The sequence below is a fragment of the Macrobrachium rosenbergii genome, chromosome 41 (assembly GCF_040412425.1).
Source record: "Macrobrachium rosenbergii isolate ZJJX-2024 chromosome 41, ASM4041242v1, whole genome shotgun sequence".
Classification (NCBI taxonomy): Eukaryota; Metazoa; Arthropoda; class Malacostraca; order Decapoda; family Palaemonidae; genus Macrobrachium; species Macrobrachium rosenbergii.
Genome location: NC_089781.1, coordinates 75,374,161 through 75,400,554, shown reverse-complemented (window position 1 = coordinate 75,400,554; position 26,394 = coordinate 75,374,161). Strand labels below are relative to the sequence as shown.

General features: G+C 33.9%; 10 non-coding genes across 10 annotated transcripts; all 10 read left to right on the top strand.

Moving 5' to 3' along the window:
- Window positions 1–643: 643 nt before the first annotated feature.
- TRNAM-CAU (transfer RNA methionine (anticodon CAU)) lies at window positions 644–716 on the top strand. Its single transcript has one exon. It is a non-coding gene; the product is annotated as a tRNA-Met (tRNA).
- Window positions 717–1,827: 1,111 nt separating this feature from the next.
- On the top strand, window positions 1,828–1,900 carry TRNAM-CAU (transfer RNA methionine (anticodon CAU)). Its single transcript has one exon. It is a non-coding gene; the product is annotated as a tRNA-Met (tRNA).
- A 1,107-nt stretch (window positions 1,901–3,007) lies between these two features.
- Window positions 3,008–3,080, top strand: TRNAM-CAU (transfer RNA methionine (anticodon CAU)). The gene has a single exon. It is a non-coding gene; the product is annotated as a tRNA-Met (tRNA).
- A 12,108-nt stretch (window positions 3,081–15,188) lies between these two features.
- On the top strand, window positions 15,189–15,261 carry TRNAM-CAU (transfer RNA methionine (anticodon CAU)). Its single transcript has one exon. It is a non-coding gene; the product is annotated as a tRNA-Met (tRNA).
- A 1,576-nt stretch (window positions 15,262–16,837) lies between these two features.
- Window positions 16,838–16,910, top strand: TRNAM-CAU (transfer RNA methionine (anticodon CAU)). Its single transcript has one exon. It is a non-coding gene; the product is annotated as a tRNA-Met (tRNA).
- A 939-nt stretch (window positions 16,911–17,849) lies between these two features.
- On the top strand, window positions 17,850–17,922 carry TRNAM-CAU (transfer RNA methionine (anticodon CAU)). The gene has a single exon. It is a non-coding gene; the product is annotated as a tRNA-Met (tRNA).
- Window positions 17,923–20,482: 2,560 nt separating this feature from the next.
- Window positions 20,483–20,555, top strand: TRNAM-CAU (transfer RNA methionine (anticodon CAU)). Its single transcript has one exon. It is a non-coding gene; the product is annotated as a tRNA-Met (tRNA).
- A 2,750-nt stretch (window positions 20,556–23,305) lies between these two features.
- TRNAM-CAU (transfer RNA methionine (anticodon CAU)) lies at window positions 23,306–23,378 on the top strand. The gene has a single exon. It is a non-coding gene; the product is annotated as a tRNA-Met (tRNA).
- A 2,027-nt stretch (window positions 23,379–25,405) lies between these two features.
- On the top strand, window positions 25,406–25,478 carry TRNAM-CAU (transfer RNA methionine (anticodon CAU)). Its single transcript has one exon. It is a non-coding gene; the product is annotated as a tRNA-Met (tRNA).
- A 770-nt stretch (window positions 25,479–26,248) lies between these two features.
- TRNAM-CAU (transfer RNA methionine (anticodon CAU)) lies at window positions 26,249–26,321 on the top strand. The gene has a single exon. It is a non-coding gene; the product is annotated as a tRNA-Met (tRNA).
- The last annotated feature ends 73 nt before the right edge of the window (window positions 26,322–26,394 follow it).

Here is a 26,394-nt window from a genome sequence, read left to right as displayed (position 1 = left end):
TATATGGCTGAGCATGTAAATATGATTAAGTATATCTTGATTGCATTTAGTACCTATCCACTTTATTGCAATGTCATGATATTTCATTTGTTTTTTTTAGAATATATGCTAGTTCATGATGTATGTATTAAGTGGAATATTTATGTTTGATATGCATATATCATTACAGGTCACGTTCATAACAGCACAGGAGAGACACCCTGCAGTCTCTTTCTCTCTCTCTCTCTCTCTCTCTCTCTCTCTCTCTCTCTCTCTCTCTCTCTCTCTCTTATTAGTCTACATGGCAAATGATCAGATGCTTAAAACATTAGGCAACCTTTTTCCATCTCGGGCAAGGATTATCCTTTGAGCCCTTTATATATTGGTAATTGAGCTTTGTTTTTATCATTATTGCCACAGGACAGAAACCCATTGCTATGTAACAGAAGTTTTCCAAATTATAAAATTATTAATTTCCATTTACTTAATTTCTAAGTACAAACTGGATTTTCTTAAGATGCTTTAAAGCCTTATGTTATTATGTAATCGCCGAGTGCTACCTACTTTTGGAAAATAAGGAAAAGCAGTGTTGAATATTTAGATTGGTGGAAACTAAAAGAATTGCTGAAAATGAAAAAAAAAGGGCAATTTTAGCCAATAAAAGGCCTCGATAGCGCAGTAGGCAGCGCGTCAGTCTCATAATCTGAAGGTCGTGAGTTCGATCCTCACTCGGGGCAAGATTCTTTTAAAATTCATTTTGATTTTTACATACAAGAATCACTTTGCTTCAAATATATGTATTTGGCTTTAATATTAATATTAGTCACGTATTTAGAAAGTAAATTGGTCAGATTTTGATATAATAATTTGTAATATGTCACTGAAATATTTGTAAAGTAATTAGAAAATATTTTCAATTAGTTGGTTTTGTTGCTGAATAGTCGTGTTAACGATTATGAAAGACAGGCACAGCCAACAACACCATTGAAAATGGATCATTTTTGATGCCACATTCATGCATATCTCTATTCTGTGTATATCAGTTTTGAGCATAAAGTCTGTTGTATCGATATTTTTCATATTATGCTTAAAATGGAAGAAATGTACAGTACAGCTTCAAGAAATGGATATCATTAATTTTCGTTTTCGTTGTTCTTTGTATGCACAGCTTTATGCGTTTCCATATTTTAAATTTAAAATGTAAATCTGTATGGATGAGAATGTTAATATGATTCAGTATATCCTAATTGCATTTTGCATCTACCCACTTTATTGCAAGGTCATGATAAATCATATTTGTTTTTCAAAATATATGCTAGTTAATGATGTATTTATTAAGTAGAATATGTTTTATATGCATATATCATTACAGGTCACGTTCATAATAACACAGGAGAAACACCCCTAGGTCTCTCTCTCTCTCTCTCTCTCTCTCTCTTATTAGCCTATATGGCAAATTATCAAATACCTAATATTTTGGCCAACATGTTTGCGTCTCGGTCAAGGGTTATCCTTCGAGCCCTTCATATGTTGGTAACTGAGCTTTGTTTTCATCATTTTTGCCAGAGGACACAAGCCCCTTTCTATGTACCAGAATTTTTCCAAATTATACAATTATTAATTTTCATTTACCTAACTTCTAAGTACAAACTGAATTAATTCCTTAAGATGTTTCAAATCATCATCATAAATTTCTTAAGGTGTTCCAGATCATCATGTCATCATGTAATCGCCAAGTCCTACTTACTTATAGAAAATAAGGAAAACCATTTTGTGGAATATTTAGATTGCTGAAAACTAAAAGGCTTCCTGAAAATTATAAAAAAAGGCAATTTTAGCCAATAAAAGGCCTCGATAGCGCAGTAGGCAGCGCGTCAGTCTCATAATCTGAAGGTCGTGAGTTCGATCCTCACTCGGGGCAAGATTCTTTTCCAATTCATTTTGAATTTTACACACACAAATAACCTTGCCTCAGATATGTGTAATTGGCTTAAGTATTGATATTATTCAAGTATTTAGAAAGAAAATCAGTCAGATTTTGTACCCTAATATTTGGCAGTATGTCACTGAAGCTCATAGTAAAATAGTTAGAAATTATTCTGAATTACCTGATTTTGTCGTTGAATAGTTGTATTAATGATTACGAAAGACAGGTAACAGCCAACAAAACTTTTGAAAATGGATCATTTTTGTTGCCTCATTCATTCATTCTCTATTCTATGCACATCAGTTTTGAGGATAAAGTCTGTTGTATAGATATTTTTCATATTATGCTTGAAATAGAAGAAATGTGCAACTTGAAGGACTGGAGAGCACTAATTTCCATTTTCACTTTCTTTTTGTGCACAGCTTTATGAGTTTGCATAATTTAAATTAAAAACTTTAATCTATATGCCTGAACATGTAAATATGATTCAGTATATCTTAATTGCATTTAGCATCCATCCAATTTATAGCAATATTAATGTCATGATAAAATCATATTTGCTCTTCTGAATATATGCTAGTTGATGATATATTTTCTAAGCAGAATACTTATGTTTAATATGTATATCATTACAAGTCGTGTTCATAACAACACTGAAGAAGCACCCTGCAGTCTCTCTCTCTCTCTCTCTCTCTCTCTCTCTCTCTCTCTCTCTCTTCTTTTTATTAGTCTACATGGCAAATGATCACATATCTAAAATATTAGGCAACCTCTTTGCATCTCAGTAATGGATTAACCCTTGAGTCCTTTATATATTGGAAACTGAGCTTTATTTTTACCATTATTGCCATAGGACAAACCCATTGCTATGTACCAGAAGTTTTCCAAATTATACAATTATTAATTTCCATTTACTTAACTTCTAAGTACAGAATGAACTATTTTCTTAAGATGTTTCACATCATCATGTCGTAATGTAATAGCCAAGTGCTACTTACTTATAGAAAATAATGAAAATAATTATTGAATATTTAGATTGGTTTAAACTAAAAAAGGATTGCCGAAAATGAAAAAAAAAAAAACAATTTTAGCCAATAAAAGGCCTCGATAGCGCAGTAGGCAGCGCGTCAGTCTCATAATCTGAAGGTCGTGAGTTCGATCCTCACTCGGGGCAAGATTCTTTTGAAAGTCATTTTGATTTTTACACACATGAATAACTTTGCCTCTAATACGTGTATTTGGGTTAGTATTGATATTACTCACGTATTTAGAAAGAAAATTGGTCAGATTTTTACCATAATATTTTGTAGAATATCACTGAAATTCATTGTAAAGTAATTAGAAAATATTTTGAATTAACCGATTTTATTTTTGAATATTTATGTTAATGATTACAAAAGACAGGTACAGCCAGAAACCATTGAAAATAGATCATTTTTGATGCCTCATTCATGCATATCTCTATTCTATGTAGTTCAGTTTTGAAAATAATGTCTGTTGTATCGATATTTTTCATATTATGCTTGAAATGGAAGAAATGGTACAGCTTGAAGGACTGGAGATCAGTAATTTCCATTTTTGTCTTTTTACTGTACGTGTGCACATCTTTATGAGTTTGCATAATTTAAATTCAAAACGTAAATCTACATGTCTAAGCCCCCATCAATGTGGGACCACATTGACGTGGTGAGGGGGGCTCTTGAACCCCAGGAATTTGTTCCCGGGTTGGGTCTCAGAGTCCCATATATTATTATATATTTCTTTGGACTAATTTTGTGGAATTTTCCACTTTTTGTAAAACTTATCAGACCTGATAAATAGGAAAAGATATCATAGGTGGGATTGGGTTTATAAATAGTCGGAACTGTGGTAGGATCATCAACTACCTGATAATGTTCAGATCTGTAAGATATCAGATTGATATTTCAAGGGCAGAACTATTCTTTGGGGCTGGACCACGGATTCCAGGGAGGTCTGGCTCTAGGGATAGGACTATCGGCATTCTATCCTGTTTGCCAATAATATGATTAGGATGGGGATGACTGTATTCTTGTAATACTGTCGGTCCTAGCAAACGGGTTTGGCTTACACTTGGGCCACTCTAATCGTGTTGTTCCATCCCCTGTGGGGTAGAGTAGGGACGTGGGCATTTGGGAGTCGGTTCTCACTTGTGAAAGTGGGGGAAGAATAAACTCCATGCAAGGCTGATATCTTCTTAAGGTTTTCAGGTTTTTTTTTTTCTCCAGTCTTTATGAATAGTGGCCATAAGGATTTGAGTACCCCCTGGGCCCTTTGATGATGTTTTGGTGCTGATGACGACCTCTGACAAGGCCTCGAAACGATTGACCCTCCTTACGACTTCTGGCATGGAAACGGACTATCCCCAGGAAATCTCAGTTAATCAAGAGCAGAGCGATAGTTCGACAATGGACTCTGCTAATGCTTCTACGAAGAATAAAGTGTCAACAAAACATTGTGTTGGAAAAATACCAGATGTTAAGAATTTGTGAGCGCTTCATGTAATACGAAACTATTTTGACAACTTTCCATCCCTTTGGAACCATATTTGAAATCCGGATGAACTTCCAGGAAGTAGAGTTAAAATGGGAAGCATGGGTTACTTTTGATAAAAATGAAGATGCCATGAAGGCTAGCAGTAACATCAGCACCCTGCAAATAAATCAGTCTGTTATTAGAGGAGCTTTGACAGATAACGTACTTAAAAATCTGGATATATATACTCTACTTTATATATACCATACCATCTGAATGGGTTCAAGATACCCGTCAGAAAACACAGGGTGATACTCCATCCAGAACTCTCAAACTTCCTATGTGGCTAGTTGTTACAACCAAGGAGGAAAATTACAATTATTATAAGTTATGCAAGTACCTCCAGAAGAAAGCATGAGGAATAAAGAGTGGAGATATATCTAGGTTTGGAAAAGGTACAGTGCTCATACATGCTAAATCAAAAACTCAAGCTCAAATGCTATCTGTAATGAATCCTTCTGGGCATGATATGATTAAAGCAATCAGACCCCACCTGAATTTTAGTTATGGCCGGGGTGTCATTTTTGACAAAGATTTATACGAGTTCACGGAAAGTGAAACTTGAAATGAGCCCATCAACAGTGGAAAGTAAAAAAGACATCTATTGGAAATATGATAATTTTGACCTTTGAAGACCATAACGTGCCATCCCATGTTAACTTTGAAAACGAAAGAGTTCGAGTAAGACTCTTCCTCCCGAAACCTATCCAATGTTTTGACTGTTTCAAGTTTTGTCACTCTTCAAGAGTGTGTAAGAACGCAAAAGTTTGTATAAATGGCTCCGCCCTTGATCATGGTGCATGTTCTAAAACAACAAAGGGTAGTAACTGTCAGCTCAACCATAAGGCTAATGATAAAAATTGTGAAGCATAGAAATATGAACAGTCAGTAGTAAAAAAAACCCAAAGCTGAACATATAAGCACTGGATATGCCAAACAACAATTGGGCTAATCAAAGAACTATGCAAGAGCTCTAAACCCGCTATCCCTTACTACTACAAGGGGACCAGGGCGGACACCTTCTCCTGCAGAAGGTGTATCAACCCCTGTGGTAGAGGCCCAGGTATCTGGGTCAGGTGCTCAGTCACTGAAGACAAGAGCACATTCCACCAAAGCGGGCAAGCTCTCTGTGGTTGGTAATGAGTCTCCTCCAGGTGATGAGGCTCTCCTATCATCTCTTCCATCTCCTACTTCTAAAGTAGTAAATCTATCACAGGCAGAATCTCTTCCTGATCTAATGGAGTCAGAACAATTAGGAAACCCCAAGAGAGGAAGGACTGCTTCAGGCTCTCCCAAGTGTACTCCAAATAAATTTGTTCAATATACAACAACTTTAGTGTGCTTAGCTCAAGTGAAGCAAGTACTTCAGTGGAACCTAAAAACCAAGGTAAAGAGATTGCTCAAATTACAACTGCAGATATTCACCATCCTCCTAAAGAAAATCAAACTAGGAGAAATAAAGATCACAAGGGTAGTCAAAGAAAACCATCTATTTCCAGGCCACCCAAAGAGGAAAAAAGCAAGGCTTTCTAATCTAATTCATAATGGATCTATTCAACATCCTACAATGGAACTGTAAAGGATTGCGTTCCCGTACTGCAAATCTCAAGGTCTTCCTAAGAGAAACTAATCTTAGTGTAATTTGCTTGCAGAAAATTCAGTTAGGTCCAGAGAAGTTCAATCCTGGACTTAATTTAGAGATCTTCACCTCTACCCCTCCAGTGGCTGATCGAACACATGGAGGAGCTACTGTTATCGTGAGCAAATCGCTGGAATGCTCGCCCGTAGCCCTCGATACAAATCTACAGGCTGTTGCTCTCAAGATCATATTAGACAAGCAGATTACTGTGTGTACCATCTACCTGCCTCCTAGATCTAACTTCTCAAACGCTGACACCCAATCACTAATTGATCAGCTGCCCCAACCAGTTTTTGTTCTTGGTGATTTTAATGCCCATAATCAGCTATGGGGAGGGCATACTTTAGATAATGAAGGTAAAATTATAGAAGATATTATTAATAATAATGATATTGAGTATTTAAATGATGTACTATGACTTACCATAATATATATTTTAATTCTTACTCGGCTATTGATCTGAGTATATGTTCCTCTGCAATAGCTTTAGATTTTATTTGATCAGTAAATGAATATTTAAATAGCCGTGATCACTATCCCATTCTTTTAAAGCATGCCAGAAATACCCCTACAGAAATGCAACAGAAATGGAAGCATTAGAAGCTGACTGGGAGAAGTATAAGAAGGAAATCATACTGGATAAGCCATTTGAATCTTTCAACAACCACATAAAAGCATATGATTATTGGACAAACACTGTTTTAGTCGGCGCAGAATCCTCTGTTCCAAAAACTACGGGCAAGCTAAGGAGACCAACTGCTCCACGGTGGGACAAAAAATGGGCCACCTTAAGAAAAATTACCAGGAGATGCTACAAGAAGTACAAATCAAGTGGCACTCCCACTGCTAAAACAATATATCAGCAAGCCATGGCAAAACAACGCCGATACTTTTGTCGTACCAAGAAAGACTCTTGGATTTATTATATAAATGGAATTAGCTCGAAAACACCACCATGGTTTGTATGGAAAAGGTACAAAAACTTGCAGGGACATTTGTGCCACCAAAAACTCCCTCTTTGCGAGTAGGAAATAACCTCATTAGAACCCCTTCACATGTAGCTGAATCAATGGGTCAACATTTCTCCAATATTTCTAGCCCTAATAACTATTCTAGTCAATTCTAAAGAATCAGGAACACTCAGGTCAATCTGAATCTATCTGGTGATAACCAGGAGGTATACAATGCAAAAACTACATGATCTCCTCTATGGATGACACTTCTGGTGAAGATACATTTTTATATAATTACCTGAAGAGGCCAAACGCTACCTTCTTAAGATTATTATTAACAAGATTTGGGGGACTGGGATTATGCCGAGATCCTGGAAAATTTCCGTCGTAATCCCAATTCCAAAACGAAATAAAGGTCCCCAACAAACTGCAAGTTATAGACCTATAGCACTAACAAGCTGTGTTTGCAAGTTAATGGAAAAAATTATAAATTTTCACTTGGTATGGCACTTAGAATCAAATAAGCTTCTTTCTCCTTTCCAATTTGGGTTTCATAAAAATAGATCGACCCTCGACCCACTTATGAGACTCTCCAACCAAATTCAGCAGGGTTTTGTCAATCAATGTCAGACAATAAAGGTCTTTGATTTGGAAAAAGCCTGTGATACTGCTTGGCGTTATGGAATTCTTAAACAACTTCAGAAAATGGGTATTAAGGGCAACTTAATTCGGTTCATCCATTCCTTCTTATCTGAGAGATTTATACCAGTTAGAGTGGGAAACTTTCTATCTTTCCTCTTTAGACAAGAGGAAGGTGTTCCACAAGGGAGCGTTCTCAGTGTGACCCTCTCTGCTGTTGTCATGAATAGCATTTTGGATGAAGTTCCAAGCCCTGTTCGAGCTTCACTGTTTGTGGATGATTTGGCCATTTACTGCACAACTTACGATGGTATATCAGCATGCTGATATCTACAGCTATTGATTCTGTCTCCAAATGGGCCAAGCTAAATGGGTTTAAATTCTCAGCCATTAAGAGTGTTGCTGTCCGCTTTTCAAGGAGCAGACGTCAAGAGGTTACACCTAAAGTAAAACTCGAGGGATCTGTTTTGCCATATGCTTGACGATGTTAAGTTTTTGGGAATGACCTTTGACTCAAAACTCACTTAGGCCAAACATATTGATAGCCTTAAATGTAAAGTAAAAGCATCTTTTAATCTTTTGAGAGTAGTCTCTTGATATGAGTAGGGAGTTGACAAGAAATCTTTATTAAGACTTTTTGATGCACTTTCTAGATCAAAACTAGGTTATGGTTGTCAGATCTATTCAAAAAGTGTAAAAGTAAACTCAATGAGCTCAATATTGTCCATAACATGGGATTACGAATTTGTTCCTGTGCATTCCAAGCATCCCCTGTCGAGAGAGTGTATGTGGATACCCATCAACTGCTACTTGACTTACGACGGGAGGAACTGGGACTGCGCTACTTAATGCGCATTAAAAGCAGTACTGAAAATCCTTCAAATAAGGTCATTCGCCAAGGTCATCTGTTCTTTTCCGGGTGAGATCACATCAAGAGGTAAATAGCGACATGTTGAAGAATCAGAATATTTCACAATTGGTTGCCTCCAGATTCCCCCCCCCCCCGCATGGCTTATCCCTAAGGCAAAAGTTTGTAAAAATAAAATGATTAAGAAGAACCTTACTGATGAAATGGCCAAGAGTTTATTTTTGGAACACGATGTAACCCATGATGGTGCATATAAGATTTGTACAGATGGTTCCAAGACGAGAAAGGGAGTTGAGCTAGCTGTAATTACAGAAGTTTCTTATGAGGCAGCAAAGCTACCTCCTTCAGTTTCGGTATATACAGCAGAACTTTCTGCACTTAATAGAGCATTAGCTATTGTTCATCGCACCAACAAAAAGACATTTGTAATATATTCGGATTCTAGAAGTGTTTTGGAAAGTCTAAATAGTCTCATATAATCCCATCCTTTGATTCTCAAAACGCATGAGTGGCTTTTTCGAATTTCTTGCAAGCACAAATCTATTTCAATATGCTGGGTTCCTAACCATTTGGGATCAAAGTAATGAAAAAGCTGATAGAGGAGCAAAAAAGGGTATGTAATCAAAGATCATTAGATATCCATGAACTTCCATACGTTGACAGGAAGTCTCCTATCCGAAGCTACATACGCCGAAAATGGCAGGAGCGGCGGTCCTCAAACCTCCTTGCCACAAATAAGAAACTGAAGGCAATTAGACCTGATTTGAATTTTTGGCAGTCTTGAGTTCATAGAGATAGGAGGACTGACTTGAACGAGACTTGTTTTCATTCCCGGATTGCCAATTCTTGATGACTGATGCGTGCTTGGTCATTCTTGTCCATATATGGTGCTGCCCGCAGGAAATTGCCACAAACAACTTGCTTTATTTTAGGAGACTATGATGGAAAATTCTTAAAAGAGATTGATGTATATTTTAAAATTTAACTTGTTTTACTATCTAATTCTACTAATTACCTTATGCATACAAGAGTATGCACATTTGTATTTAAATTTGATAGTCGATATATTCTATATGTATATATATTATATATAATATATATATATCAACATTCGAGTGCATTCTGGTGTCTTGTCCTATATATGTGCTGCCCGCAGAAATTTGGTCTTTCAAGGAAACAACTTGCATATATTTTAGGAGACGATGTTGATATCGACAACCTTGTAAAATTCTTAAAAGACATTGATGTATATTCTAAAATTTAACTTGTTTTACTATCTAATTCTACTAATTACCTTATGCATACAAGAGTATGCACTTACACTTTTATTTGTATTTAATTTTTTTATTCTTTATATATATATATATATATATATATATATATATATATATATATATATATATATATATATATATATATATATATATATATGTATGTATGTATGTATATATGTGATTTGTGAAATATGGTTTTACGTTGTCTCTCACTGTAGATTGTCATCACCTTCATTTACATTTCATTATTCATTATGTTATTTATTTCATTTCATTACGGCGCTGAATGACCAAAATAAGTCCCAGTGCTTGGGCTTGTCCCTAAATTTCATAATCCATCCATCCATCCTATTTGTCTGAGCATGTAGATATGATTCAGTATGAAATTGCATTTAGCATCCATCCACTTTATTGTAGTATAGTCATGATAAATCATAATTGCTTTTCAGACATCATGTTAGCTGATGATATATTTATTAAGTAGAATCCTTATGTTTTATATGCATATGTCATTACAAGTCACGTTCATAACAACACAGGAGACACACCCCGCAGCTTTACATTGGCATAAAGTGTCATGAACTATGAATTGGTGAGGAAGGAAAAAAACAAAAATTCTGCCTCCTAGCTAAGAACTAGCGAAATGACGCAGTATGAAATATATTTTTCGCTGCATGTCGCAAAAAAAAAAAGTTTTACTTCCACTGAACAATTGTTGAGGCCATTAAGCACGCATTGTGATATTCATTGCACCATTTGTTTTATATATTAAGTTTTGCAGTCAACAGAGCATTTATGGAGCGGATCATTTTTTTACCCAGTCTCTCTCTCTCTCTCTCTCTGGATTTTACCGTTTTTTTATAATTGTACAGAGAATTATTTTCAGTCCGTATGTACAAATATAAAATAATTATGGTTCTTGTACAGAAGGATTCCTATTTGATCGCAACAAACATTGTTTTTGCTTCAACTTTTATTTTTGAGATACTCAACATTATTCATTTCAACAGAAGTTAGTTTTTAAACTTGAAATTTTCTAAAGTCACATACTCTCATCAAGGATTATTCCCCGTGAGTAATGATATTTTTTTATGATTGCGACTTTTATTGGAAGTCGTGTGTGTCGACGTTTATCAGAAATTACACTGTTTGTCGATGCAAAAATTATCAACCTTTGATTGATAAATTATTCTTAATTCGTTCTGAGTGTGCACTATTACTGTATGTTTATCATGTCTGTTGAGCCTTGGCTTTTGTAACTGCTCTGTGATAATATGCATGTGTGCTACAATGGAGTTTTATTGTGACTGTAAGTTTCAAATGGCTCGAGGACAGATTTTCTGTTCTCCTTTTTAGTCATGAATAACCGTGGTTATGATTCTATCTAGTGTAATCAGAAAGTGCTGCTTGATTTTATGAAACTTATGGAAAATATTTGGGTTTGCAAAAATTACGTAGCCCTATAGAGAATCCCATTAAAAAGTCATTTGAAGCCATTTAATGGACATGGTAGCGCAGTAGGCAGCGCATCAGTGCCACAAACTGTTCACGAATTCATAAAAAAAATGTTATAAATATCATAAAAATATTTGTTCACTGATGGTCGCTTTTAAGTAACAAAAATGATTCAGAAACTGCTACACAGTAGTTGGTTTTTGGTGCGTTAGACTCTAGAGTACCGGAGAAAATAATAATGATAATACATGCGACAGACACTCACGTTAAACAAAATTTTGTTTCAGTAACCCACTGGTATTTTCACACATCAGATATTAAATCACTTATTGTTATTTATATGAAGTCATTGAATTGGCACACAGGGAGACTAAGCCTGTAGGCAATTCTGTTTTTAATCATCCCCTTATATACAGATCTGTGATGTAATCTGATTTGCAAAATTAAAAACATTGTGATCATAGTTGCAATTATAACTTCAGTATAATTGCTGTATAAAAAATTAATGTCTTTTTTGAAGCCAGATTAATTTATTAATGTATATGATAATTCTCTCTCTCTCTCTCTCTCTCTCTCTCTCTCTCTCTCTCTCTCTCTCTCTCTCTCTCTCTCTCTCCGCATAACATTTTAATTCATTATTTGAGTAAATGGTCATTGCACTTGTAAAAGAAGAACTGTTTTGTCAGACTGACTTAAAGCTGGAAAACAGCGGTGTATGAAAATATTTCCACTACATATCACGAGTGAAAATAACGCAGTATGAAAACCTATATTTAAGTGGGTATTGCAAGCAGGAAAAATCTAACTTTCATTGAACAATTGTTGAGGATGATTTAAGTACGTATTGCCACAGTCGATGCACCATTTCTTTTTATATCATTATGTTTTGAAGTTAGCCGAATATTCATGGAGTGCATATTATTTTTTTTTTTTTACCCAGTAGATGCTTTCATTGCTTAATTATAATTTCCAACACAGATATTATGTGGAACTCTCTCTCTCTCTCTCTCTCTCTCTCTCTCTCTCTCTCTCTCTCTCTCTCTCTCTCTCTCTTTTCGGTTTTATTTTCTAAAAACCGCCAGGGCAACATGTTGGTGCAACTTCGAAGAAAAAGTTAATTTTGGTCTTAGCAAACTAAAGATCTAAATTTTTTGAAGCAAATAGTTGCTGAGAAGTAGGTGTAGAGAGAGAGAGAGAGAGAGAGGCATATATTAAACAGTATGTTTACTCCTTTTACCAACTTTCTAATGATTTTTCTGGAAATTTTAGAAAAATGTAGATATTTCTCTCTTTGACGAGAGACCTGAAAAAGACCTAAATTTCGGGGAAAATACAGATTTTTGTGGGTAGCTGGATTAGAATCTGAAAGAATCCAGTAGCCTTCTTTTTTTTTTTATAAATATAACCAATTTCTGGACCATTTTGATACCAGGTAATGTTGGTCATATTCATGGATGTATTTAACAGTAATTCAAGAAAAACTCCGTTTGAGTAAAGACAGGTTTAACGTGACAGCCAGCAAGGCTGTTCAGTGGCGCTTGTATTCGGAAATATTTATACTCCATCTCATCATCAAATCTTAATATCTGGCAGCAAATTCTAGCTTCACATACAGACACTTTAGCAAGTGGTTGCAATGACGGCTCATTTAATCATCCGCAACGTTTTATAGAATTAGTATTTTCCACATGCTTGGTAGTTTCATTAAAATCTGTTTATTTAACTGCATATATTAGTTGGCAAATATTTTTTGGTTTTCCGCCAGAAATTATCAGAATTTCAAGACGAAGCCAGCTGTACATTTTTTCCCAGGAAAAATACAGTGTTGTCTTAATCCGCTTGTGTGTGTGTGGGTGTGTGTGTGTGTGTGTGTGTGTGTGAGAGAGAGAGAGAGAGAGAGGGGGGGCGGCCTGCAAATATAGGAAATCAAGCTGAATCATGACACACAGTGCTCATGTACACTGACAAAGAAGACCCCCAAGAACTTCATACATTGGTGAATATAGCACCTAAGAGGTTTTTTATAGTTATACAATAAATTAAAGATCACACCACACCTAATAATAAAAATACTAAGATTTCATCCGACCCTTTATACTCATGGTTTTATATTGAATTAGTCAATGATAAACAAACATCAATTGAGGTATCTCAGCAACTCAGATGAGTGACCATTACCGCGTATCAGAAATTTTGGCCATATGTGACTCTGATGGGGTTCCTTTTGTTTCCTAATAGAGTGGCTAATTTTACTGACTTTTCCCAGGAGTTCCGGCTGATTGTGAATTTACGTCCTTGGCTTATAGCATCTTCTTGCTCTGGGACTGAAAGGATTGGTAATTGTATGACTGTCTCAGAGTTTTGTATAAAAACGGTGTGGCCGTTGGTTACTGGGCTTCTTGCGGTTATTGTCACAATGGCAGTTGATAGAAATGTTGAAAAACAAACGAATGACACCAGGACCTAAATGATAAAGAGGTTTAGCTGACCAAATTCAATATATGCTCACGAGGAAATACTAAAAGTCTCCTAGTGCTGAGATTGAACACACACACAATGAAAAAACTCGCTGTCTGTAATTTAAAACAAGTATTGTACTTTACAAAACATTATTTAACATTAACCTGTATAGAAAATGTTCAGTTATCAAAATGAGCAGTTTTGTTTTCAAATGTTATGGTCATTAATCCATCCACACTATCATGTCAGGTTAGCTGAACTCTATACTGCACTAGCTGACCAACCTGGTGCTGACCGGGAAAACTCTGAATGACAACAGATAAACTCTCTCTCTCTCTCTCTCTCTCTCTCTCTCTCTCTCTCTCTCTCTCTCTCTCTCTCTTTCCTGTTAAGATAATTGCTTGAGTTACATTGCCCAACATTTTTTATATTTTATATTTCACCCCTTCTCAACCCCATTCCTATCAGGGCTGAAATTGGACTTAAAGGGCATCAGGAGTGTGACTATTCATCTGAACAACCTCGAAAACTATGGATAATGTCTGTCATTTTTGACAGTTTATTTTTCACCCCTTCTCACCACCCCTCCTTCCTATCAGTGCTGAGCTTGGACTTAAAGGGCATTGGGAATTTGACTGTTCATCTTAGTGACCTCAAAAACTATGGATTAGACACTAATATCTGTCGTTTTTGGTTATTTTTACATGTCACCCCCTTCCCACCCCCACCCTTTTGGTGCCAGTGATGTCTTAACCCCCACACAGTACTCTTTTTCCAGACAGTAAGCCGTATGTATACCGAAAAGAGGTATAATAAGTTCATAGAGTTTATTTAATAAGTCTACAGGCAGAACCAACCCCGTTTCAGGGAAACCCTTCCCACCCCCACCCCCTTTGGTGCCCTTTGGTGCTAGTGATGTCTTACCTCCACAGTATTCTTTTCGAAATAGTAAGTCATATGTATATCAAGTTTGGTTGAAATTGCTCAATGCATTTCAGAGTTATGCTGGAACACACACATATACATACATCCATTTATATACAAACAACACACACACACACACACACACACACACACATATATATATATATATATATATATATATATATATATATATATATATATATATATATATATATATATATTATCTAATTTTCTAATTGATGCATGTGAGCTCGCATTTTCTGTAACAAAGCTCTATTATTGTTTCTGCATAAATTAGGAACATCTCTATTATCTCTGACAAGTTTATGTATAAATTAGGAACTTATTTCCAGTTATCACCCATTTTATTTTGTTTTTATTTTGCTATCAGGATACCATAAAAAAATCGGTTTTAAGACATCTAAATGTAATTCACATATCCTACTAAATTCGGAGAAAGGCTGTTAATTATTGAAAATTAAATGGCTTTTTTTTAAATTATTGTTGGCCTTTAATGGCCTCGATAGCGCAGTAGGCAGCGCGTCAGTCTCATAATCTGAAGGTCGTGAGTTCGATCCTCACTCGGGGCAGAAGTTTTGAAAAGCATTACTACATTCGCTTAATGAAACAGTGTTAATCATTTGTGCATTCTGGTTAGATGTTGACAAATTGAAAAAAATAGTTGAAGCTTTTTTAAAAGTGTTTTACTATTGATGGTTATTTCAGTGTAATAAAGATATTTAAAATTTGTATTCCACACACTTGGATCCTAATATGTTTGATTATAGTGATGATGTTACATATCCGTCTTGTATGTACGACCTTGTCAAATATACAAAATAAGTTCTCAAAGAATAAGTTGCTGAAATGATTCTACATCAAGCTTCCAACTAAGGTAATTATATTGCATTTCCATTTGTCCTTGTTCGTCAATACCTACTGTAGGTTGTCACAAAGTTAATGTAGACACTTTCTGCATTTAGATTGCATTTTGTATCAGTTATTTTTCTTCCAATATAATTGTTTTAGAAAAAAGATTGTGCCTAGATCATTTTATACCACCAATTTCCTTATTAATGTTTATATTAGATTATCTTCTGATGATTAATTGATATATAATGATAGATTCAAACTGATTTTAACATGTTAGACCTCTCTCTCTCTCTCTCTCTCTCTCTCTCTCTCTCTCTCTCTCTCTCTCTCTCTCTCTCTCTCTCTCCTCTCTATTATATTTGAAAAGTTATGGAAAGCTGTTTAACGCAAATGAACATTGAATTAGAAATGAGAAACTAACTCCTCGTCCTGGCATAGAACTGGCAAAACAACAATGTACGGAATATCCTATTTTTCGCTGCATATCACAAATAGAAAGGATTTAACTTTCGTTGAACAATTGTTTAGGCCATTAAGCAGGCATTGTGATATTCATTGCACCATTTGTTTTATATATTAAGTTTTGCAGTCAACAGAACATTTATGGCACGGATATTTTTTTTTTTACACCCTGCAGGTATTGTTTATTCTCATTATTGACAAAAAAGTTATCTCTCTCTTTCTCTGTTAACCTATCTATCTGTCAACATATCTATTCCTCCTTGTCTGGCATTACATTGTTTTTTTTTTATAATGATAAGGAATTTGTTTCATGCATGTACAAAGGTAATATTTGCTGTGGTCCTTGAAAAAGTTTTAATTAATTATTTATTTATTTTTTTTTTTTTTTTTGCATATTACAAACAGCCTTTTAGTTCAATATCTAGTTAAGAGGTTAAGGATTTTAGATTCCATTAGAAATCAAGTGCATGGTCCTGTATTAGAAATAGTTAAATGTACAGTAGGTCTTAATAAATACCATCCAATGTCAGATTAACTTATCTTCATGAATTACGCTTGCTATGTAATATATGGGATGGTCAAATATATTTGCAACTGTTTTCATAGGATTTATGCTTTGCTATAATGCATCTAAAACATCAAGAAAAGCTCAGGTGCTGATGTCTAGGTCTGACAATGTTTTATTTATGAATTTAGTTTTCTTTCTAAGGATGCATACTTAGTCAATTCCTTGTCATGATTTTGCTTACGAAATTTCTTGAAAGTGTGTGGTATGTTAAAAATAAATGGCTTTATTGAAAATCATAAAGAGCCATTTTTAATCATTTAGTGGCCTCGATAGCGCAGTAGGCAGCGCGTCAGTCTCATAATCTGAAGGTCGTGAGTTCGATCCTCACTCGGGGCAGTATTAGTTTTAAAAATTGTTTCAGATATTACAAACAACAACAACAAGGTTCTCCACCTGTATATATTCTGCTTGAGGTGATACTTTTCGCTCTTTTGTAAGTAAAAACAGTTGAATTATCATTGTAATATTCATTTATTACTTACAGCTTCTAGACAAATTATTAAAATCACAATTTTTCAGGCCATTAAGCTCACATTGTGATGATCATTGCACCATTCGTTTTTATAGTAAGTTTTGTTGTCAACAAAGCAGTGAATGGATAGAATGATTGCTTTATTATCATTATCAACAAAAAATGCTGATAAACTCTATCTAAATCAAGCTATTTATCTGTATATCTGTCTAGCTATTAATTCATTCCTGTCTACCATTTCATTGTTTATTTTTACAACTGAGATTTATTCATGCACCTATGATGTAAATATTAACTTGCAAACAAAGGGCCTGTCTTGTTATTACAAACTGCATTTTAGCTCAGTTTCTAGTTAAGAGTGCTGGGATGTCAGATTTCAATGGAAATAAAGTGCATTTGCCTGTGTCGAAAATTATTAAAAGATGGTCTTCATAATTTTCATCAAAAGTCGGTTTAAATTGATATTCTGTCTGCCTTCTCGTTACGGATTTTGCTTGCAATCTAATATACAGGTTGGTCAAATTCTATGGTCCTAGAATTTATGCTTTGCATATAAAGCAGCTCCTAAATCATTAAGAAAGATTTCTCAACTCTTAGGTACTGCTATCCAATCTCACATTTTTTTGTTCGTGTATTCATTTTTCTTTCTTAAGATGCCACACTTAGTCAGTTCCTAGTCATGATTTCGCTTAATGTCATCAGCATGTCTTCTTCACATCTATGAAATTTCTTGAAAATATGTTGTTTGGGAAATTAAATGGCATCATTGAAAATCACAAAGAGCCATTTGTAGCCTTTTAATTGCCTCGATAGCGCAGTAGGCAGCGCGTCAGTCTCATAATCTGAAGGTCGTGAGTTCGATCCTCACTCGGGGCAATAATGTTTTATAATTTCGATTCAGATTACGTCAACAACAACGTTTTCTTTACTAATATATATTTCACTTAGATGAGGTGACTATTTCCTCTTTTGAAAGTAAAAACAGTTGAACCATCACTGTAGCATTTATTTATCACTAACAGTGCTTGTACATGATTTAATAAAAAAAAAAAAATTCTTTAGGCCATTTAGCACGCATCATTGCACCATTTGTTTTATATATTAGGTTTTGTAGTCACGGAACCTGAAATAGCGAGGATGATTGTTTTTCTGTATCCAAAAAGTATTATTTTATTCTCATTATTAACAATCAAATGAGGATAACCTCTTTCTTTCTCTCCAAATTTCTCTATCTATCTGTCTGTCCCTTCCTGTTTTGTGTTTAAATTTTTTTTACAGCAATAAGGATTTTTTTTTTTATGCGTCCACGAAGGAAACATTAACTTTGGTCCTTACAAAGGGTATTTTATTTCAATTTACAGTTGTCTGGGATTCCAGATTTTATTAGAAATTAGGTGGAATGGCTTGTTTGGGAAAATTTTAAAAGTTGGTCTTTATAAATACCACCAGATGTCAAATCAACTTGTTATCCTGTTTGTCTTCTCTTCATGAATTATACTTGCAATCTAATATACAGGTTGGTCAGATATTACATTTACAACTTTTTTCATAGAATTTATGTTTTACTATAATGCATCTCAAGCAATAAGAAAATGTTTAGATGCTGATATTCAGTTCTGACAACATTTTATCCATGAATTTATTTTTCATTTTCAGGATACCATACTTGGTCAAATCCTTGTCATGATTTCGCTTAATGTCACCAGTATGTCTTCTTCACATCTATAAAATTTCTTGAAACTGTATTTTTGGGGGGAATTAAATTGCCTTATTGGAAATCCTGAAAGGCCATGTATGGCCTTTTAATGGCCTCGGTAGCGCAGTAAGCAGGACGGCAGTCTCATAATCTGCAGGTAGTGATTTGATCCTCACTGGGGCTGTTATATTTAAGAATAAATCAGATGATGATACTGTTCATTCTTTTTAAATAAAAGCAGCTGAACTATCATTATATTATTAGTATCACCAAATAGTGACCTTAAATAAATAAATGAAATAGTTGTTCAGGCCATTAAGCTTGCATTGTGAAAATCATTGCACCGTTTGCTTTGTATACTAAGTTTTGTAGTCAAAGAACATTTAGTGTAGAGGTGGTTGTTTTTCATTCCCAATACTATTTTGAGTACTATGAAAAAATGCTGATAACCTCTATCTTTCTCTCCAAATTTATCTCTCTATCTATCTGTCTTTCACTTCCTTTCTTGCATTTCATGGTATATTTTACAACTGTAAGGATTTTTTTTCCAAGCACCCACGAAGGCAATATCAACTTCGGTCCTGGAAAACAAAAGATCTCTTTTGGGTATTACAGACTCCATTTGACTTCGGTTTCTCATTGTCTCAGATTTCAGATTTCGTTAGAAAACAGGACTGTTTCTGAAATTATGAAAAGTTGGTCCATATGAATACTACAGATTTCAGATGAACTTATTATCCTCTTTTTCATCTCATCGTGAATTATACTTGCAATTTACTGTACCGGTTGGTAAAATATTATTTATAATTATTATTAAAAAAAATCATGATTTGCAATAATACAGCTTCATCAAGGCAAGTTTCCTAACTCTCGGGTACTGATATCCAGCTCTGACAATTTTGTATTTATAAATTTATATTTTCCTTTCTCAGGATGGCATACTTAGTCGAATTTTATCACACTGTGAAATTCCTTGAAAATGTGTTGTTTCTGGAAAATAATAGCATTCTTGAAAATCATAAAGGACCATTTGGGGCTTTTTAATGGCCTCGATAGTGCAGTAGGCAGCGCATCAGTCTCATAATCTGAAGTTACTTAAAATTATTTTAGATAAATTAGAACAATGACAAATTACTGTCTACGCCATTAAGCACTCATTGTGATATTCATTGAACCATTTGTGTTATATATTGAGTTTTGTAATCAACAGAACATTAAATGCAGAGGATTATTATTTTTCATATCCAGTAGGTATTGTTTTATTCTTAATATCAACAAAAAGTGATAACAAACTCTACCTTTCTATCTAAATCTAGCTATTTATCTGTCAGTCTGCCAAGCTATATATTCCTTCCTGTCTAACCTTTCATTATTTATTCATAAATTATAAATTTTATTCATGCGCATATGAAGGAAAAGTTAGGCAATTTAACATACAGTTTGTTCAAAAACAGTATTTATAATTATTGTTATAGAAATCACGCTTTGATTATAAGGCAACTCCAACATTAATGAGGAAAGTTTCTTAACTCTTAGGTGCTGATATCCAGATCTCACAAATTTTTATATACATATATTTTTTATTTTTTTTTTTTTGTTAGGATGGCATACTTAGTAAAATCCTGACTTAATGTCATCAATATGTCTTCGTCACATCTACGAAATTTCTTGAAAATTATTGTTTGAGAAATTTAATGGCTGTAACGAAAATCATAAAGGGCCATATAGAGCCTTTTAATGGCCTCGATAGCGCAGTAGGCAGCGCGTCAGTCTCATAATCTGAAGGTCGTGAGTTCGATCCTCACTCGGGGCAGTAATGTTTTAAAAAATCGTTTCAGACTGGATAAGCAGAAGTAAGTTTTCTTCGCTTGTTTGTACTCCACTCAGATAATTTTACTGTTTTCTCTTTTGTAGGTAAGAACAGCTATATTATCATTGTAATATGTGTTTATCTTTAACAATAAATTTAGATTAATTAATGAATTAATTGAAATGATTATATTAAATTTTGGATACTGTGGTATTCATGTCATTACAAAGAGGGTAATGTAAAAATGAGCGTGGGGGCACTCATGAAAAACTTAAAATCTGTATATTTTTATCACTCCATCTTGCAAATATATGTTAAAATTGTAAATATTTTTCACGAATGAATCTTATATTATCTATTCGAACAGATTTTTGAAGAATCCTTCAAGATAAAGCAGCAGGGCACCAAGACTTGCACCTTAAAAGTTCTGTTTTCGATTTCACTTGTATATGTAAATGTAGGTTGCTACCTGCTTTATGAGCAGCGTGTAAAACTCTATGACTGTAATTTCATATATACCTTAATATAATTACTTAATGTTTAGAATATTACACTGATTTGTAATATTGTGTTTAATTTTTTTTACAACAATAAGGATTTTTTTTTTTTCATGCGTCCACGAAGGAAATATTAACTTTGGTACTTACAAATGGTATTTTACTTCACTTTACAGTTGTCTGGGATTTCAGATTTTATTAGAAATTAGGTGGAATGCTTGTTTCGGAAAATTTTAAAAGTTGGTCTTTATAAATACCACCAGATGTCAAATCAACTTGTTATCCTGTTTGTCTTCTCTTCATGAATTATACTTGCAATCTAATATACAGGTTGGTCAGATATTACATTTGCGACTTTTTTTTTTATAGAATTTATGTTTTACTATAATGCATCTCAAGCAATAAGAAAATGTTTAGATGCTGATATTCAGTTCTGACAGCATTTTATCCATGAATTTATTTTTCTTTTTCTATATAACATACTTGGTCAAATCCTTGTCACGATTTCGCTTAATGTCATCAGTATGTCTTCTTCACATCTATAAAATTTCTTGAAACTGTATTTTTTGGGGGGAATTAAATTGCCTTATTGAAAATCCTGAAAGGCCATGTATGGCCTTTTAATGGCCTCGGTAGCGCAGTAAGCAGGACGGCAGTCTCATAATCTGCAGGTAGTGATTTGATCCTCACTGGGGCTGTTATATTTAAGAATAAATCAGATGATGATACTGTTCATTCTTTTTAAATAAAAGCAGCTGAACTATCATTATATTATTAGTATCACCAAATAGTGACCTTAAATAAATAAATGAAATAGTTTTTCAGGCCATTAAGCTTGCATTGTGAAAATCATTGCACCGTTTGCTTTGTATACTAAGTTTTGTAGTCAAAGAACATTTAGTGTAGAGGAGGTTGTTTTTCATTCCCAATACTATTTTCAGTACTATGAAAAAATGTTGATAACCTCTATCTTTCTCTCCAAATTTATCTCTCTATCTATCTGTCTTCCACTTCCTTTCTTGCATTTCATGGTATATTTTACAACTGTAAGGATTTTTTTTCCAAGCACCCACGAGGGCAATATCAACTTCGGTCCTGGAAAACAAAAGGTCTCTTTTGGGTATTACAGACTCCATTTGACTTCGGTTTCTCATTGTCTCAGATTTCAGATTTCGTTAGAAAATAGGACTGTTTCTGAAATTATGAAAAGTTGGTCCTTATGAATACTACAGATTTCAGATGAACTTATTATCCTCTTTTTCATCTCATCGTGAATTATACTTGCAATTTACTGTACCGGTCGGTAAAATATTATTTATAATTATTATTAAAAAAAATCATGATTTGCAATAATACAGCTCCATCAAGGCAAGTTTCCTAACTTTCAGGTACTGATATCCAGCTCTGACAATTTTGTGTTTATAAATTTATATTTTCCTTTCTCAGGATGGCATACTTAGTCAAATTTTATCACACCATGAAATTTCTTGAAAATGTGTTGTTTCTGGAAAATAATAGCATTCTTGAAAATCATAAAGGACCATTTGGGGCTTTTTAATGGCCTCGATAGTGCAGTAGGCAGCGCGTCAGTCTCATAATCTAAAGTTACTTAAAATTATTTTAGATAAATTAGAACAATGACAAATTACTGTCTAGTCCATTAAGCACTCATTGTGATATTCATTGAACTATTTGTGTTATATATATTGAGGTTTGCAATCAACAGAACATTAAATGCAGAGGATTATTATTTTTCATATCCAGTAGGTATTGTTTTATTCTCAATATCAACAAAAAATGCTAACAAACTCTACCTTTCTATCTAAATCTAGCTATTTATCTGTCAGTCTGTCAAGCTATACATTCCTTCCTGTCAAACCTTTCATAGTTTATTCATAAATTATAAATTTTATTCATGTGCATATGAAGGAAATGTTAAGGCAATTTAACATACTGTTTGTTCAAAAACAGTATTTATAATTATTGTTATAGAAATCACGCTTTGATTATAAGGCAACTCCAACATTAATGAGGAAAGTTTCTTAATTCTTAGGTGCTGATATCTAGATCTCACAAATTTTTATATACATATATTTTTTATTTTTTTATTTTGTTAGGATGGCATACTTAGTAAAATCCTGACTTAATGTCATCAATATGTCTTCGTCACATCTATGAAATTTCTTGAAAATTGTTGTTTGAGAAATTTAATGGCTGTAACGAAAATCATAAAGGGCCATATAGAGCCTTTTAATGGCCTCGATAGCGCAGTAGGCAGCGCGTCAGTCTCATAATCTGAAGGTCGTGAGTTCGATCCTCACTCGGGGCAGTAATGTTTTAAAAAATCGTTTCAGACTGGATAAGCAGAAGTAAGTTTTCTTCGCTTGTTTGTACTCCACTCAGATAATTTTACTGTTTTCTCTGTTGTAGGTAAGAACAGCTATATTATCACTGTAATATGTGTTTATCTTTAACAATAAATTTAGATTAATGAATGAATTAGTTGAAATGATTACATTAAATTTTGGATACTGTGGTATTCATGTCATTACAAAGAGGGTAATGAAAAACTTAAAATCTGTATATTTTTATCGCTCCATCTTGCAAATATATGTTAAAATTGTAAATATTTTTCACGAATGAATCTTATATTATCTATTCGAACAGATTTTTGAAGAATCCTTCAAGATAAAGCAGCAGGGCACCAAGACTTGCACCTTAAAAGTTCTGTTTTCGATTTCACTTGTATATGTAAATGTAGGTTGGTACCTGCTTTATGAGCAGCGTGTAAAACTCTATGACTGTAATTTCATATATACCTTAATATAATCACTTAATGTTTAGAATATTACACTGATTTGTAATATTGTGTTTAATTTTTTTTACAACAATAAGGATTTTTTTTTTATGCGTCCACGAAGGAAATATTAACTTTGGTCCTTACAAATGGTATTTTACTTCACTTTACAGTTGTCTGGGATTTCAGATTTTATTAGAAATTAGGTGGAATGGCTTGTTTCGGAAAATTTTAAAAGTTGGTCTTTATAAATACCACCAGATGTCAAATCAACTTGTTATCCTGTTTGTCTTCTCTTCATGAATTATACTTGCAATCTAATATACAGGTTGGTCAGATATTACATTTGCAACTTTTTTTTATAGAATTTATGTTTTACTATAATGCATCTCAAGCAATAAGAAAATGTTTAGATGCTGATATTCAGTTCTGACAACATTTTATCCATGAATTTATTTTTCTTTTTCTATATAACATACTTGGTCAAATCCTTGTCACGATTTTGCTTAATGTCATCAGTATGTCTTCTTCACATCTGTAAAATTTCTCGAAACTGTGTTTTTTGGGGGATTTAATTTGCCTTATTGGAAATCCTGAAGGGCCATGTATAGCCTTTTAATGGCCTCAGTAGCGCAGTAAGCAGGGCGGCAGTCTCATAATCTGAAGGTCGTGATTTGATCCTCACTGGGGGCTGTTATATTTAAGAATAAATCAGATGATGATACTGTTCATTCTTTTTAAATAAAAGCAACTGAACTATCATTATATTATTAGTATCACCAAACAGTGACTTTAAATAAATAAATGAAATAGTTGTTTAGGCCATTAAGCATGCATTGTGAAAATCATTGCACCGTTTGTTTTGTATACTAAGTTTTGTAGTCAAGGAACATTTAGTGTAGAGGAGGTTGTTTTTCATTCCCAATACTATTTTCAGTACTAAGAAAAAATGTTGATAACCTTTATCTTTCTCTCCAAATTTATCTCTCTATCTATCTGTCTTTCACTTCCTTTCTTGCATTTCATGGTATATTTTACAGTTGTAAGGATTTTTTTCCAAGCACCCACGAAGGCAATATCAACTTCGGTCCTGGAAAACAAAAGATCTCTTTTGGGTATTACAAACTCCATTTGACTTCAGTTTCTCATTGTCTCAAATTTCAGATTTCATTAGAAATTAGGACTACTTCTGAAATTATGAAAAGTTGGTCCTTATGAATACTACACATTTCAGATGAACTTATTAGCCTCTTTTTCATCTCATCGTGAATTATACTTGCAATTTGCTGTACCGGTTGGTAAAATATTATATTTATAATTATTATTAAAAAAAATTCACGATTTGCGATAATACAGCTCCATCAAGGACAAGTTTCCTAACTCTCGGGTACTGATATCCAGCTCTGACAATTTTGTATTTATAAATTTTTATTCTCCTTTCTCAGGATGGCATACTTAGTCGAATTTTATCACACTATGAAGTTCCTTGAAAATGTGTTGTTTCTGGAAAATAATAGCATTCTTGAAAATCTTGAAGGGCCATTTGTGGCTTTTTAATGGCCTCGATAGCGCAGTAGGCAGCGCGTCAGTCTCATAATCTGAAGGTCGTGAGTTCGATCCTCACTCGGGGCAATGTTTTAAAAAATCGGTTCAAGTTTGATGAATAACAAGTTTCCTCCACTTGTATGCCACTGAGTTGATGATATTATTCGCTCTTTTATTAGTGAAAATGGTCGAATTATCATTGCATTATTTATTTGTTACTTACAATTATTTTAGATATAAATTAGAACAATAACAACTGTTTAGGCCACTAAGCACTCATTGTGATATTCACTGAACCATTTGTTTTATATATTGAGTTTTGTAATCAACAGAACATTAAATGCAGAGGATTATTATTTTTTATATCCAGTAGGTATTGTTTTATTCTTATTATCAACAAAAAATGCTAACAAACTCTACCTTTCTATCTAAATCTAGCTATTTATCTGTCAGTCTGTCAAGCTATATATTCCTCCCTGTCTAACCTTTCATTGTTTATTTATCAATTATAAATTTTATTCATGCGCATATGAAGGAAATGTTAAGGCAATTTAACATACAGTTTGTTCAAAAACAGTATTTATAATTATTGTTATAGAATTTATACTTTGATTATAAGGCAACTCCAACATTAATAAGGAAAGTTTCTTAACTCTTAGGTGCTGATATCCAGATCTCAAAAATTTTTATTTATATATTTGTTTTTTTCTTTCTTAGGATGACATTCTTAGTAAAATCCTGACTTAATGTCATCAATATGTCTTTGTCACATGTATGAAATTTCTTGAAAATATGTCGTTTGAGAAATTTAATGGCTTTAATGAAAATCATAAAGGGCCACATAGAGCCTTTTAGTGGCCTCGATAGCGCAGTAGGCAGCGCGTCAGTCTCATAATCTGAAGGTCGTGAGTTCGATCCTCACTCGGGGCAGTAATGTTTTAAAAAATCGTTTCAGACTGGATAAGCAGAAGTAAGTTTTCTTCGCGTGTTTGTGCTCCACTCA